Here is a 16,714-nt window from a genome sequence, read left to right as displayed (position 1 = left end):
TAATATCCATAGCACCTTAACTGGAATTATTCACAGCTGGCAAGACTTCAGGTGTCATCAGACACATTTTCTCTTCATACCTTACAAACATTAAGAATACAAGAAAGGCCACATCCTTTAGAATCATGAAAACTCTAACTTACCAGAGTACTATTCACTGTTTCCAGTGTGTTATTTTACCTTCTGACAAGTTTTATAAAGGAGAAGGGAATAAAACGAACTTACATTACATACAAGATGTTGCCTACATAGATGCCAGAAAGGGAAGCAAATGAACAGCTAGAACATATGGCAGTGAGCTGACAGCATAAAGAAACTAGTTCTGCATGAGCAACAAGAAACATCTTGAAATGTTCAAGACATATGTGTTTTTAGGAAGAAGACTGAAGTGTTTCATAATAAAAACAGGACAAAGTGAACCATGAGTGCTGAATAAAGTTTTAATTAAAAAAGGGTTTTTAGCCTTCAATGTGAATATACAATATGCTTCACAGATGGATTTTATATATAAGTCTTATCCAAACCAAAAAAGTAAGTGAGACAAATAAAGCTTCTGAAAATGGCACCAAGGCTAAAATGTATGTAAACAATGAAGAGTTCTGGTACAAACAAACAAGGAAGGAAGAACAATCCTTCTGCCATCCATTTTCCACTTGCACATTGCGTCAGTAGATCATATAACCTACCTTTGGTGCAAATACATGTCTCTCCAGTTTAAATATATAATAGACACACATAATTAGAGAACAATCTAAATGTCCAATAGAGGAATGGTTAAATTACTTTCTATCAATGGCATACTAGCCGTTAAGAAATACACTTATGCATCATTTTAGAAAAATGAAGAAATGTACATGTATTAATGTTAAAATAGTAGGATACAACATTTGCAAAAGAACCCCAACTTTAACAATGCAAGAATATTGCAATAAAATATACAAAAATATTAGCAAGTTACTTCAAAGTTTTTACTTTCATATAATGACTTCTCTGACTCTTACATTAATAGTTTTTACGTAGCACTGCTTTTTAAAATCACAAAATAATGGACATTTGAAAAGTCTAATTAAAGTTGAAATATTTACCTAGAAAACCTGATATAAAACAAAAATGGTTCTAAGTTTATAAGAAAATCTTTTCATATTAATCTTTGATGTCTAAATAATGGTGACCATTATCTATATAGCTTCATTCTTGTTTCAAGACAAGAAAAAATTATCCTGAAGTTCACTGGCTATAGGCAAACAAAGAATGACAGATAATCTCTACACTAAAAACCCAGGCACCTAGCAGATGAAGATCTGACAATAATGTATAAGAAGCACACAGGGCCAATGGACATACTTTTCTATTTTTTCCTTGAAAAAAAGTTTAAAGCAAACATAAAATGATATCTAAAGCTCTTTACAACACATCTAAAAAGCATGGGTTTAAGCTGGAAAATCTCTTGGCAGTGAGTTTGGTATTTGAGCGTATCTTAATGCCAGGAAATATTTTTATATTGCAAAATATTTATTTTTAAAAGTTCAGCTGAAATTGGAGTTTTTTATGAGATCTTTAAGATGGATCAAAAGTATATTCAGAAATAGCTTTCCTTACAAGGCTTTTTGGAGGTTTCATTTCATTTAGAAGCCATATTTATTTATTGTCAACACCCACCGACATGCGCCCCTACATGAAACTCTAGCTCAAGAAAAGTGATCAACTTGCTGCTCCCAAACACACTTCATTAACCCTTGTTTCCATACCTTTATGCCACTGCTTAATTTTTCCCACTTACAGTAATTTTCTCTTTTCCTACCTATTGCAATTTGACCTGTCGCTCAGATTGAAGTCATGTCCCTACTCTACTCATAAAGCCTTTTCAGATAAATGACTTTAGTTTTCTCCATCCTTTGAACTCATACTACTCATTGACTCCTCAGCAAATATGAATTCCTTTGTGATATCTCTTACTATGATCTTTTCAAGTATTTATTTCATCTGTTAAACTACATTGAAAGTTCTGTGAGAACATTTAAGAAGCCAGTTTTTGTTGCTGCTGTTGTTGTTTTTTTGAGACAGGGTCTCACTCCGTTGCCCAGGCTGGAGTGCAGCAGTGGAATCATGGCTCACTCCATCCTTGCACTCCTGGGCTCAGGTGATCCCTCCTACCTCAGCTTCCCAAGTAGCTAAGGCTACAGGCACATACCACCATGCCCAACTAATTCTTGTATTTTTTTGTAGAAGCTAAGTCTTGCTATGTTGCCCAGGCTAGTATTTTTTCTTTATGTCATCCAGTATGTAGTTCACAAGTGCTCAATAAATATGCTGAAAGATGAGAAATGGCTGGAGAGACACTGACTACAAAACTCTTACTCTTGGCTTTAATGTAAGCTTTAGGATGTCAGATATATCTGCTTAATCATATTATGAAAATGAAAACCTATTATTTGAGTACCCAAAGATTTTTGGGGGAAGAAGACAAAATTTAAATTCTATTATAAGGCATACAAAGGATCTTGATGTGATTTCAACACACATTTCCACCTTATCTTGATCCCAATTTCACCATATACCCTTATACTCTAACCATATTAAAATTCTTTTTTTGTTGTTATACCTTAAGTTCTGGGATGCATGTGCAGAACATGCAGGTTTGTTACATAGGTACACACGTACCATGGTGGTTTGCTGCACCCATCAACCCGTCATCTACATTAGGTATTTCTCCTAATGCTATCCCTCCCCTAGCCCCCCACCCCTCGACAGGCCCCAGTGTGTGATGTTCCCCTCCCTGTGTCCATGTTTTCTCATTGTTCAACTCCCACTTATGAGTGAGAACATGCAGTGTTTGCTTTTCTGTTCCTGTGTTAGTTTGCTGAGGATGATGGTTTCCAGTTTCATCCATGTCCCTGCAAAGGACAGGAACTCATCCTTTTTTATGGTTGCATAGTATTCCACGGTATATGCGTACCACATTTCTTTATCCAGTCTATCATTGATGGGCATTTGGGTTGGTTCCAAGACTTTGCTCCTGTGAACAGTGCGGCAATAAACATATGTGTGCATGAGTCTTTATAGTAGAATAATTTATAATCCTTTGGGTATATACCCAGTAATGGGATTGTTGGGTCAAATGGTATTTCTAGTTCTAGATCCTTGAAGAATCACCACACTGTCTTCTACAATGGTTGAACTAAAAATTCCCTGAACATACTGTGCTTCTTCATGCCTCCATGCAAGCTCTAATGGCCTACTTTTCCTCTTCTGACAAAATCATCCTTTGAGATCAAGATGAAAGGCTGAATCCTTCGTCATATCTTTCTTCATTTGTTAAGGAAGTGGTTGCTTCCTCTTTCATGCTCCGTAAGTACCCACCTAAACGTTTTCTTCATATATTTACTTATATTGTACATATCCATAATACACAACATTTTATAACACACTGTAATGCATTTGTGAGAGATCAGGATACATCTTATTTATTTTATTTTATATTTATTTATTTTATATTTTCCTAGTGCTACTGATAATATCTGTATTATCAGCTTCATTATAAGCAAACATCAATATTTGCTTAATGAATGCATAAATAAATGAATGATTTTGATAACTACTTATATTAAAGGAGAAAAAAACCCCTGGGATTTAAAGGTTAGTCATGGATAAACCAAAAGGTATATAATTCACATGGAATCTAGAGCCAAGCATTATGTTCCTTGGAGCTCAAGGTATTTTTGCCTGTTTTTATAAAAAATAAAAATAAAATTGATCCAGATGGTGAAGAGGCTAACACAATGAAAATATTTTAAAAGAAGGAAAAATTAAAATCAGAAAAAAAGTCCCATATGCTCCTTCCCACAAAGAAAGCTGTGAATAGGTGCTAGATCCATGGTTCTCAAACCTGGATAAGCATTATAATCACCTAGAGAGACTAAAAACTTACAGATGTTAAATTTACTGCTTCAGGATCTCCAGAGGTTGGGATTTTTAACAGGCTTCCTGAGTGATTCTGATCAGTTAGGATTTGGAACCACTGACCTTGAACATAAATAATCAAAAGCCTCACCAGCTTTAGACCTGGATGTTATGTAGTCATGCATATCCCCCTAAATAGATTAATATTAGATATGTCTCAGATATTCTAGTTCTGAATCCTAACCCTAGGAAAAGTTCTTCACAAATTATGACAATTTCCAATTATGCGTGGTGAGTAGATGACTGTATTTTAAAAATCCCATGCACTCTTCATTACTAAACATTTCTAGTAGAGCTGCTAACAAATTACAAGTTGACTAATTTCCTTTCCTATTCAATGTAGCAGAGGTGGGTTAATAAGTAGGTGAACTAACCAACAGGGACAGAGTAAGAGCAGACAAAGCAAATGTTTGGAGCTATTCACAAACATATTAAAAATGTTTAAATAATGGAAAACTAGCTTCCTCCAATATAGCAATGGATCAATCACTGAAAATCAAATACCACCTCTTAAAATCCAACATTAAACTCAATACCTAAGGAAAATCAAACAATAGTAGAGAAAAGTTCTATAGACTATTTATGAGAAAATACTAACATGTGAATGTAAGTCCTAGTTCAGACGCTAACACTCCCACTGTGTGACCCACAGGAGACACTTAACCCAAACTTGAGTTTTCTTGTTTGTAAGAAATGTAAATTATAATCCCTCTTCTACCTAATTCACAAACGTGTTATGGAAGGATACAATGATATAAGTAAAATGCTTGAAAAGGATATTGGATTATATAAAATGCAAGCTATTATTTATTATAAAAGCTTATTAGAAGTAGTTTTTCTGAGGTTTTAAATGTTTGGTAGACAAAAATTCACTAAAGTCAAATGTTCTTTGTTTTCCATTTTCCCAACATAAACACTTGAAAAGACTTCGTAATTCAAAAGCTGGTATCTTTTCTCTCATTTGGCAAAAACAATTCCCCTCCAGGTTTCCAGTGGAAGTGAAATTATTTTGACTGTTTTTGTTTAAGATTATCAACAAACACCTCTCCAAATTATTCTGCTTCTATGCTAAAACACATTCTTTATGCAGCACAGTTGTAGGAATGGATTATATATGTGAGCCACTACTGGGCCACAAAGGGGAATTGGGATAGCATATTTTTTTCTATCCGTCAGGAATATTCAAAATATTTTCAACATGTCCTTGTTAAGTGATAGATTCCTTTCCAATATAATATTTTCTTTAACCACAGAATATTAGGAGCTATGCTAAGTAATTATTTCTGAAAATAAATATTTTAGATGAGTCAAATAGTGAGCTATATAATAATAATAATAAATATTATTTATAGAGCCCTTACTGAAATGAGAAAAGTTCCCTTATCCCCATCTCAGGGCCTGCGATGGGAGTGTGGCTCACTTCTTCGGAGCCCCTGCTCATAACCCTAGGGTGTGCATGCAGACGGGCAGGTTGTGAGGCAGGAACCGACCCCACGGCAGCATCTAGGGTTTAGTGTTTACAGCTCCTGAAGCCGCAGTGGGCATGTGTTACAGTGCACTCTTTCAGTTTTGCCATCTGCAGGTGGCTTGCATTAATCAGCTCGATTAGACTCTGACTTATTGCAAGGACAGAGGGCTTTCTGTATTCTGGGCCCTTGTCTGAGTGTACTGGAAAAATCGAATCACACGTGGGCTTGGAGAATGAGTGCAAGGTTTTATTGAAGGATGGAGGTAGCTCTCAGCAGATGGATGGGGAGCTAGAAGGGGGATGGAGTGGGAAGGTGGTCTTCCCCTGAAGTCAGCCACCCAGCAGCTGGACTCTCCTCCAACTGCTGCTGGCCGAATTCTGCCTTGTCTCACCTGGCCTACAGGCGTCTGCTCCTCCCTATCAGTGTGCACTTCCGCTACTCTGCTCCTCTTGATATCCAGCCGCCTGTGTGTGTTCTTCTGCAGTGTGTTCCCCTCTACGTCCAGCGCTCGAGTCTGTGACCACTAGGGTCTGGGTTTTTGTTTTTTTTTTTTTGAGACGGAGTCTCGCTCGTGGCGCGATCTCGGCTCACTGCAAGTTCCGCTTCCTGGGTTCATGCCATTCTCCTGCCTCAGCCTCCCGAGTAGCTGGGACCACAGGCGCCTGCCGCCACGCTCGGCTAATTTTTTGTATTTTTAGTAGAGACGGGGTTTCACCGTGTTAGCCAGGATGGTCTCGATCTCCTGACCTCATGATCCGCCTGCCTCGGCCTTCCAAAGTGCTGGGATTACAGGCGTGAGCCACCGCGCCCGGCCGGGTCTCGGGGTTTTTATAGGCACAGAATGGGGGATATGGGGGGCCAGGGTGGTCTTGGAAAATGCAACATTTGGGCGCAAAAACAGGAATGCCTGTCCTCACCTAGGTACGTGGGCACAGGCCCAAGGGTGGAGCCCTTGCCAGGGACCCCACCCTTCTCTACCCAGCACTTCTGTGCCCCCATCCCATATCATTACCATGTGCTAGGCATTCTTTTAAGCACTTGAGATGGGTCTACTTAAAAATAAAAATATGTGTGTGTGTGTGTGTGTGTGTGTGTGCACGTAGCTATCTGTATGTACATACGTAATCATATGTTATAATCTTCTGAAAAAGGTGAAATTGCATTGAACATTCCTAAGAGCTATGGAAACGTTCATCTGGCTGAGCTCCTTTAGGGTCACTTCTGCTGAACTAGGGTGATTAACTTCTACCTCTAACATTCTCCAAATTGGAAAAATATGGTTAATTTTATAAAACGTAAGTGTGTTAAATTAAAAAAAAACCAGAAAAAACTCCCTAGTATTGAAACTGGTTTTAGAGAACATACTCTCAAACTAAATTTATTTTTGTTTTAAAAATAATACCTTAACTGTATAACATATAAATGGATAATATTCTCTAACTGAACTCATTTGTTTAGCTTCACATGCAAAACCTACACAGAACTTCCTTACCAACATGCACAAGGTATAAAAGGTTAATAGAATGTTTTTAAAAAATTGAAATAATGACACTAAGGCAGCTGTCTATGCCTGGATGGATTTGTGCACAAAACAATGAAACTAATGCAGGGAAAAAGGTACAAAATTATCTTTATGCATCTACTATTTATCAGGTACAGTCTAGTCACTTTGCATCTTTTACCTCATATAGTCTTCATAGTAACCATCCTAGGTGGGTATTATTCCCATTCCATGGACAGTAAAATTAAGGTTTGAGATCTCTAGGTATCCCCACATTACAGACTCTAAGCCCAGATATACAGTGCTGTTTTTATTATCTCACACAGCCTACATAAATTAAATAACTAGTAAATTTAAGAGCCATATCAAAATATCTGAACACAGTAATTTGGTCCTATGTCTTAAAATAATTCTTAATATTTTTCTATACATATTCAAATAGCCCATTTTTTTCTCTGATCAAATCCTCAACATCTTCTCAAGCACTATCTCTACTGACTTCAAATTTTAGTCATTACAATGACCATTTAATGAACACCAAGCATTGTACTAGGTACTCCATGTACATTAGCTCTTTAAACAATTACAACAACTCTATAAAAATATCTTCCATTCTACCAGTGAGAAAGCATGTTTTCATAAAAGTTAAAGAATACAGAGGTGACAAATTTAGAGAATGAAATCCAAGGTCTGTTCAACTGTAGAACCAACAGTACTGCCATTATGCCAAATGGAATATTTTTCAAACCACAAATACTCTTTTCCAGATCATTCATAAAAGCAAGGTATTATGATAAGGCCTAATATATGACAAAGAATGTCCACATATATTTTCCCATTTAATCATAACACTTATCTGAAGAATGGAGGACGTTTATTATCCTATTTCATAGGTAGACAAAGATGAGGTTCAGAAGGTTGAAAGGCAGTGCTTTTTCTATGATACAATGTTGCTGTCAGTCTTTTGGTAATAGAAATACATACATAATAAATATGCAAAGTATAAATACACTTATATAATAAACATAAATAAATCATATGTATTTCAAATATACATTTGGTATATAAAATTTAAAAAATATATATAAATAAATCCTTCTCCAACCTTTTGTCTGCTTATATAACTAATTTTACCTTTAAAAAAAAAGAAATCAGTAAATTAGTGAACAGTTATTTTCATTGATCAATGAAAGTCTCTAACAAGATACACTTATTCTCAATTCTATGGCAGCTGTTCAAAGACATTGTCTTTCATTAAGAGTTTTTTCCTCACCTTCCTTCTGAATTCTATGATATACCAAAAAAAGCTAAACTTCTTTAAATTTTTACTGAAACAGAAATGTAGTGATGCTTAAATGCGTGGTTACTCAGCTAAAGAGGTGATTGGGGTTCCAGAAGAAGTGCATCCTAAGTCTTTACCTAGAACTATCCCATACGTCAACTCTGGTGCCCATGAACTCTCAGGTCAGTTAAAATAATTCTGCACTGATGTGCCTTTCATACACTTCTGCCAATTTCTTCCTTAGTTCATGAGATAATCTCTTTATTTGTTTTTAGTGCTCAGATGTTGGAAATTTGCTCTAGGTTTTAATGCGTTAAGGTAAGTTCACTTTTTATTTTATCCACTGAAGTTCTTTCTGAAGAGATACCAGCTCCACCATTTAAAAACATATGAACTATAACAAACTGAGTTTTTTAACCGCTTATCTAGTTGAGAGGCAGAGCTGGGTTTAGCTTCAAGTCTAAGCTTTCTCATTTACTGGTTGTGTTTATCACTGGCTAATCATAGCAGTTTAATTTCTCAGTTTCCTAGTCTGTAAAACTGAGATTACACATACCTACCCCCTACTTCACAGATATGTTGTGAAAATCAAATAAAAAAAGATGTAAATTACCGAGTACAGATGACAGTCCTTAATAAATATTAGTTTAATTCCCTTGGTTTAAGAACTTTAAAAAATATACTAATGTCGGATGAAGAGGAAAAAAAAAAAAACATCTTCCCACTCCACAAAAAAACCTGTAAACTTTCATATACTATACAAATTAGAGGAGAATACATTATCCTCCATCAGGCTCCTCAGCTTGAATGCAACATACCAAGATTTAAGATATAACTTAAACAATGCTGCATTTCACTGAGATGATTTTGTTTAAATATTCACATAAATACCCTACTTATCATATTAACTCTTAATTAAGACAGCTAACCATAGTTTCTAGATTAAGTTGGTTGCATTTGAAAGCTAGAAGATAGAGAATTATTCAGTCTTTGAGTCAAAAATGAACTGTTTGTGAATGACAAAAGATAAGGCATTGGGAAAGAAAATATTTAAGGCTCATCTTTGGAACCAAGAAATTTGCATTTAATAAAAGAGGTTTAAACTCCATTGAAATATAAGGTGCTCAAAACCATTGCAGGCAATTGCTACCTCGATCCACTTTCTAACATTATACTTATAACCCCTTGCAGTAGCAGTTTAGGAGCTGGTACTAGTCACCTGAGCTCCATGTATATTAGTTGGTTAACCAAGTAATAAACAAAAAGGCAGGCCATTATATTAGAAACATCTTATTTAAAAAAATTTAAAAGTATCCATTTGAAAATCAGATTTCCAATTCTGTGAAGAAAGTCATTGGTAGCTTGATGGGGGTGGCATTGAATCTGTAAATTACCTTGGGAAGGATGGCCTTTTCTTCACAGAATTGGAAAAAACTACTTTAAAGTTCATATGGAACCAAAAAAGAGCCCGCATCGCCAAGTCAATCCTAAGCCAAAAGAACAAAGCTGAAGGCATCACACTACCTGACTTCAAACTATACTACAAGGCTACAGTAACCAAAACAGCATGGTACTGGTACCAAAACAGAGATATAGATCAATGGAACAGAACAGAGCCGTCAGAAATAATGCCACATATCTACAAGTATCTGATCTTTGACAAACCTGACAAAAACAAGAAATGGGGAAAGGATTCCCTATTTAATAAATGGTGCTGGGAAAACTGGCTAGCCATATGTAGAAAGCTGAAACTGGATCCCTTCCTTACACCGTATACAAAAATCAATTCAAGATGGATTAAAGACTTAAATGTTAGACCTAAAACCATAAAAACCCTAGAAGAAAACCTAGGCATTACCATTCAGGACATAGGCATGGGCAAGGACTTCATGTCTAAAACACCAAAAGCAATGGCAACAAAAGCCAAAATTGACAAATGGGATCTAATTAAACTAAAGAGCTTCTGCACAGCAAAAGAAACTACCATCAGAGTGAACAGGCAACCTACAAAATGGGAGAAAATTTTCGCAACCTACTCATCTGACAAAGGGCTAATATCCAGAATCTACAATGAACTCCAACAAATTTACAAGAAAAAAACAAACAACCCCATCACAAAGTGGGCGAAGGACATGAACAGACACTTCTCAAAAGAAGACATTTATGCAGCCAAAAAACACATGAAAAAATGCTCACCATCACTGGCCATCAGAGAAATGCAAATCAAAACCACAATGAGATACCATCTCACACCAGTTAGAATGGCAATCATTAAAAAGTCAGGAAACAACAGGTGCTGGAGAGGATGTGGAGAAATAGGAACACTTTTACACTGTTGGTGGGACTGTAAACTAGTTCAACCCTTGTGGAAGTCAGTGTGGTGATTCCTCAGGGATCTAGAACTAGAAATTCCATTTGACCCAGCCATCCCATTACTGGGTATATACCCAAAGGACTATAAATCATGCTGCTATAAAGACACATGCACACGTATGTTTATTGCCACATTATTCACAATAGCAAAGACTTGGAACCAACCCAAATGTCCAACAATGATAGACTGGATTAAGAAAATGTGGCACATATACACCATGGAATACTATGCAGCCATAAAAAATGAGGAGTTCACGTCCTTTGTAGGGACATGGATGAAATTGGAAATCATCATTCTCAGTAAACTATCGCAAGAACAAAAAACCAAACACCGCATATTCTCACTCATAGGTGGGAATTGAACAATGAGAACACATGGACACAGGAAGGGGAACATCACACTTTGGGGACTGTTGTGGGGTGGGGGGAGGGGGGAGGGATAGCATTGGGAGATATACCTAATGCTAGATGACGAGTTGGTGGGTGCAGCGCACCAGCATGGCACATGTATACTTATGTAACTTACCTGCACATTGCGCACATGTACCATAAAACCTAAAGTATAATAATAATAATAATAAAAGAAAAAAAAAAAAAGAAAATCAGATTTCATTATGGAAACATTAACTCTGAACTGAGGAACTATTTCTTTCTTCTTGAGTACTGTGGGTACAACCAAGATGTTTCTCTCACCCTTTTCATTTTTATGTCTCTTGGCTGCAAGTACAGATAGACTTGCTGATAGCAACAATCCTGTTAGACTTCTCATCTCCTATATCCAAATAGAAATAGGCTTTGCATTGCTTTTGCTGGCCCTTCGATGTGTTTTTTCTTTCATGCAGTCTTTCAACAAAATTTGACTGAACAACTAGGCCATGGGATGCAGAGGTAAACAACTAGAATAGCAATCTGCACTAGGGATGCAGATTTAACAACTAGGCCATGGGATGCAGAGGTACACAAGGTCCCAAATCACTGACCAGTAGAAACAGGTAAGATAGTCACTGATAATTCAGTTTGCTAAGTGCTATAATAAAGATATGTCCAGTTTGTGATGCCATGGATATAAAAATGAAGAAATGACCCTTCCCTAGAAAAGCCTACACAGAATATGCTAAACATGAGTCAATCAATAGATATTGTACTGTAATTGTTGACTTGTCTGTCCCACCATCAATAGTCAGGGTAAGCTCCTTGAGTTCAGAAATCCTGATTTATCTCACTCTCATGTCCAGTACTTTCATGAAGGTCATCTACAAATATAGCAAAATGCACTTTCTTGAAAATCTCCTTAGTAGCTTTATTGAGGTATCATTGACATAAAAAATTTTATATAATTAAGGCATAACTTGATGTTTTGATATATGTATGCACTATAAAATGATATCAATCAAGCTAATTAACATATCCATCACCTCTACATAGTTACCATTTGTGTTTGTGTCTGTTGAGAAGATTTAAGACCTGTCTTCTTAGCAAATATTAATTATACAGCACAGTTTATTAACTATCATCACCATGTTGTACATTAGATGTCCAGAAGTTATTCATCTTTCATAGCTGAAACTTTGTACCCTTTGATCAATATCACCCCATTTCCTTCTCTCCTCAATCCCTGGCAACCACCATCCTACTTCTACTTCTATGAGTTTGACTATTTGAGATTCTCATATGAGTGAGATTATGAAGTATTTTTCTGTGTCTTGCTTATTTTGCTTAGCAAAATGCCATACAACTCCATCCATGTAGTCACAAATGGCAGGATTTCCTTCTTTTATTAAGGCAGAATAGTATTCCTTTGTGTATATATATACTACATTTTATTTTCCACTCATCCATTGGTGAACACTTAGGTTGATTCCATATCTTGGCTATTGTGAGTAATACTGTAATGAACATAGTAATATAGATACCTCTTTGCAATTCTGATTTCAGTTCCTTTGAATATATATCCAGAAGTGAAATTGTTGGATCATACGATAGTTCTATTTTTAATTTTTTAAGTCACCTTCATACTGATTTCCATAACGGCTATGGAAAAATACTTGTTATCTTTTGTCTTTTTGATAGTAGCCATTCTAACCTGTGGGAGGTGATATATCATTGTGGTTATGATTTGCATTTCCCCTGATAATTAGAGATGTTGAGCAACTTTTCGTTATTCCTGTTGGCCTTTTGAATTCCTTCTTTTGAGGTCTTTTGTCCATTTTTAAATTGCTATTCATAATTTTGGTATTAAGGTGTATGAGTCCCTTATATATTTAGGATTTAACCCCTTATTGAATATATGGTTTGCAAATCTTTTTTCCTCATTCCGAATATTGTCTTTACATTTTGTTGATTGTTTGCTATACAGAAGCTTTTGAGTTGGGTGTAGCCTCAACAGTTTATTTTTGCTTTTGTTGTCTGTCCTTTTGTTATCATATCCAAAAATATTATTGCCAAGACCAATTTCAAGCAGATTTTCCTTATGCCTTCTTCTACGGTTTTGTGGTTTCAAGTTTTACATTTAAGTCAATCCATTTTGAGTTGATTTTGTGTATGGTATAATGGTCCAATTTTATTTTTTTTTTGGCACTTGGATATACAGTTTGCCAAACATCATTTTTTTTTATTATACTTTAAGTTTGGAATACATGTGCAGAATGTGCAGGTTTGTTACATAGGTATACACGTACCATGGTGGTTTAATGGACCCATCAACCCATCATCTACATTAGGTATTTCTTCTAATGCTATCCCTCCCCATCCTCCACCCCCCGACAGGCCCCAGTGTGTGATGTTCCCCTTGCTGTGTCCATGTGTTCTCATTGTTCAACTCCCACATATGAGTGAGAACATGCGGTGTTTAGTTTTCTGTTCCTGTGTTAGTTTGCTGAGAATGATGGTTTCCAGTGTCATCCATGTCCCTGCAAAGGACAGGAACTCATCCTTTTTTATGGCTGCAGAGTATTCCATGGTGTATATGTGCCACATTTTCTTAATCCAGTCTATCATTGATGGGCATTTGAGTTGGTTCCAAGTGTTTGCTATTGTGAACAGTGCTTCAGTAAACATATGTGTGCATGTGTCTTTATAGTAGAATGATTTATAATCCTTTGGGCCTGTGCCCAGTAATGGGATTGCTGGGTCAAATGGTATTTCTGGTTCTAGATCCTTGAGGAGTCGCCACACTGTCTTCCACAATGGTTGAACTAATTTACACTCCCACCAACAGTGTAAAAGCATTCCTATTTCTCTACATCCTCTCCAGCATCTGTTGTTTCCTGACTTTTTAATGATCGCCATTCTAACTGGCATGAGATGGTATCTCATTGTGGTTTTGATTTGCATTTCTCTAATCATCTGTGTGATCATGAGCTTTTTTTCATATGTTTGTTGGCCACATAAATGTCTTCTTTTGAGAAGTATCTGTTCATATCCTTTGCCCACTTTTTGATGGGGTTTTGTTTTCTTCTTGTAATTTTAAGTTCCATAGATTCTGGATATTAGCCCTTTGTCTGATGGATAGATTGCATAAGTTTTCTCCCATTCTGTAGGTTGCCTGTTCACTCTGATGATAGTTTCTTTTATTATGCAGAAGTTCTTTAGTTTAATTAGATCCCATTGTATATTTTGGTTTTTGCTGCCATTGCTTTTGGGGTTTTAGTCATGAAGTCTTTGCCCAGATTTATGTCCTGATTGGTATTGCCTAGGTTTTCTTCTAGGGTTTTTATGGTTTTAGGTCTTACGTTTAAGTCTTTAATCCATCTTTAGTTAATTTTTGTATAAGGTATAAGCAAGGGGTCCAGTTTCAGTTTTCTGCATGTGGCTAGCCAGTTTTTCCAACACCATTTATTAAATAGGGAATCATTTCCCCATTTCTTGTTTTTGTCAGGTTTTCAAAGATCAGATGGTTGTAGATATGTGGCATTATTTCTGAGGCCTCTGTTCTGTTCCATTGGTCTATATATCTGTTTTGGTACCAGTACCATGCTATTTTCATTACTGTAGCCTTGTAGTATAGTTTGAAGTCAGGTAGCAGGATCCCTCCAGCTTTATTCTTTTTGCTTAGGATTTTCTTGGCTATGCAGGCTCTTTTTGGTTCCATATGAAATTTAAAGTAGTTTTTTCTAATTCTGTGAAGAAAGTCAATGGTAGCTTGATGGGGATAGCATTGAATCTATAAATTACTTTGGGCAGTATACTCATTTTTACTATATTGATTCTTCCTATCCATGAGCATGGAATATTTTTCCATTTGTTTATGTCCTCTCTTATTTCCCTGAGCAGTGGTTTGTAGTTCTCCTTAAAGAGGGCCTTCACATTTATTGTAAGTTTTATTCCTAGGTATTTGATTCTCTTTGTAGCAATTGTGAATGGGAGTTCACTCATGATTTAGCTCTCTGTTTGTCTATTATTGGTACATAGGAATGCTCGTGATTTTTGAACACTGATTTTGTATCCTAACACTGTGCTGAAGTTGCTTATCAGCTTAAGGAAATTTTGGGCTGAGACGATGGGGTTTTCTAAATATACAATCATGTCATCTGCAAACAGAGACAATTTGACTTCCTCTCTTCCTATTTGAATACCCTTTATTTCTTTCTCTTGCCTGATTGCCTTGGCCAGAACTTCCAACACTATGTTGTATAGGAGTGGTGAGAGAGGGCATCCTTGCCTTGTGCTGGTTTTCAAAGGGAATGATTCCAGCTTTTGCCCATTCATTATGATATTGGCTGTGGGTTTGTCATTAATAGCTCTTTTTATTTTGAGATATGTCCCATCAATACCTAGTTTATTGAGAGTTTTTAGCAAGAAGGGGTGCTGAATTTTATCAAAGGCCTTTTCTGTATCTATTGAGATAATCATGTGGTTTTTGTCATTGTTTCTGTTTCTGTGATGGATTACATTGATTGATTTGCATATGTTTTTATGGTATGTTTTTATGTTTAACATAATTGATTTGCATATATTGAAGGCAACTTGATCATGGCAGATAAGCTTTTTGATGTGCTGCTGGATTCGATTTACCAGTGTATTCAGGATATTGGCCTGAAATTTTCTTTTTTTGTTGTGCCTCTGCCAGGTTTTGGTATCAGGATGATGCTGGACTCATAAAATGAGTTATGGAGGAGTCCCTCTTTTTCTATTGTTTGGAACAGTTTCAGAGGTAATGGTACCAGCTCCTCTCTGTACCTCTGGTAGAATTCAGCTGTGAATCAGTCTGGTCCTGGGCTTTTTTTTGATTGGTAGGCTATTAATTGCTGCCTCAATTTCAGAACTTGTTATTGGTCTATTCAGGGATTCGACTTCTTTCTGATATAGTCTTGGGAGGGTGTCTGTGTCCAGGAATTTATCCATTTCTTCTAGATTTTCTAGTTTATTTGCATAGAGGTGTTTATAGTATTCTCTGATGGTATTTGTATTTCTGTGAGATCAGTGGTGACATCCACTTTATCATTTTTTATTGTGTCTGTTTGATTCTTGTCTTTTTTCTTCTTTATTAGTCTGGCCAGCCTTCTGTCTATTTTGCTGATCTTTTCAATAATCCAGTTCCTGGATTCATTGATTTTTTTGAAGGGTTTTTCATGTTTCTCTCTCATTCAGTTCTGCTCTGATCTTATTTCTTGTCTTCCGTTAGCTTTTGAATTTGTTTGCTCTTGGTTCTCTAGGTCTTTCAATTGTGATGTTAGGGTGTCAACTTTAGATCTTTCCCACTTTCACCTGTGGACATTAAGTGCTATACATTTCCCTGTAAACACTGTTTTAGCTGTGTCCCAGAGATTCTGGTACGTTGTGTCTTTGTTCTTATTGGTTTTAAAGAACTTATTATTTCTGCTGTTATGTCCTTATTTACCCAGAAATCATTCAGGAGTAGGTTTTTCAGTTTCCATATAGTTGTGCAGTTTTGAGTGAGTTTCTTAATACTGAGTTCTAATTTGATTGCACTGTGGTCTAAGAGAATGTTTCTTATTTTTCCATTATTTTGCATTTGCTGAGGAGTGTTTTACTTCCAATTATGCGGTCAATTTTAGAATGAGTGCAATGTGGTGCTGAGAATAATGTATATTATGTTGATTTGGGTGGAGAATTGTGTAGATGTATATTAGGTCCACTTGGTCCAGAGCTGAGTTCAAGTCCTGAATA

At 36.3% G+C, this 16,714-nt stretch overlaps 1 protein-coding gene across 3 annotated transcripts in view; it reads right to left on the bottom strand.

Moving 5' to 3' along the window:
- SPATA6 (spermatogenesis associated 6) overlaps window positions 1–16,714 on the bottom strand; it is a 172,660-nt gene that overhangs the window by 6,275 nt on the left and 149,671 nt on the right. The window lies entirely within an intron of this gene.

The sequence above is a fragment of the Pongo abelii genome, chromosome 1 (assembly GCF_028885655.2).
Source record: "Pongo abelii isolate AG06213 chromosome 1, NHGRI_mPonAbe1-v2.0_pri, whole genome shotgun sequence".
NCBI lineage: Eukaryota > Metazoa > Chordata > Mammalia > Primates > Hominidae > Pongo > Pongo abelii.
This window is presented reverse-complemented; position numbering and strand designations above follow the sequence as displayed.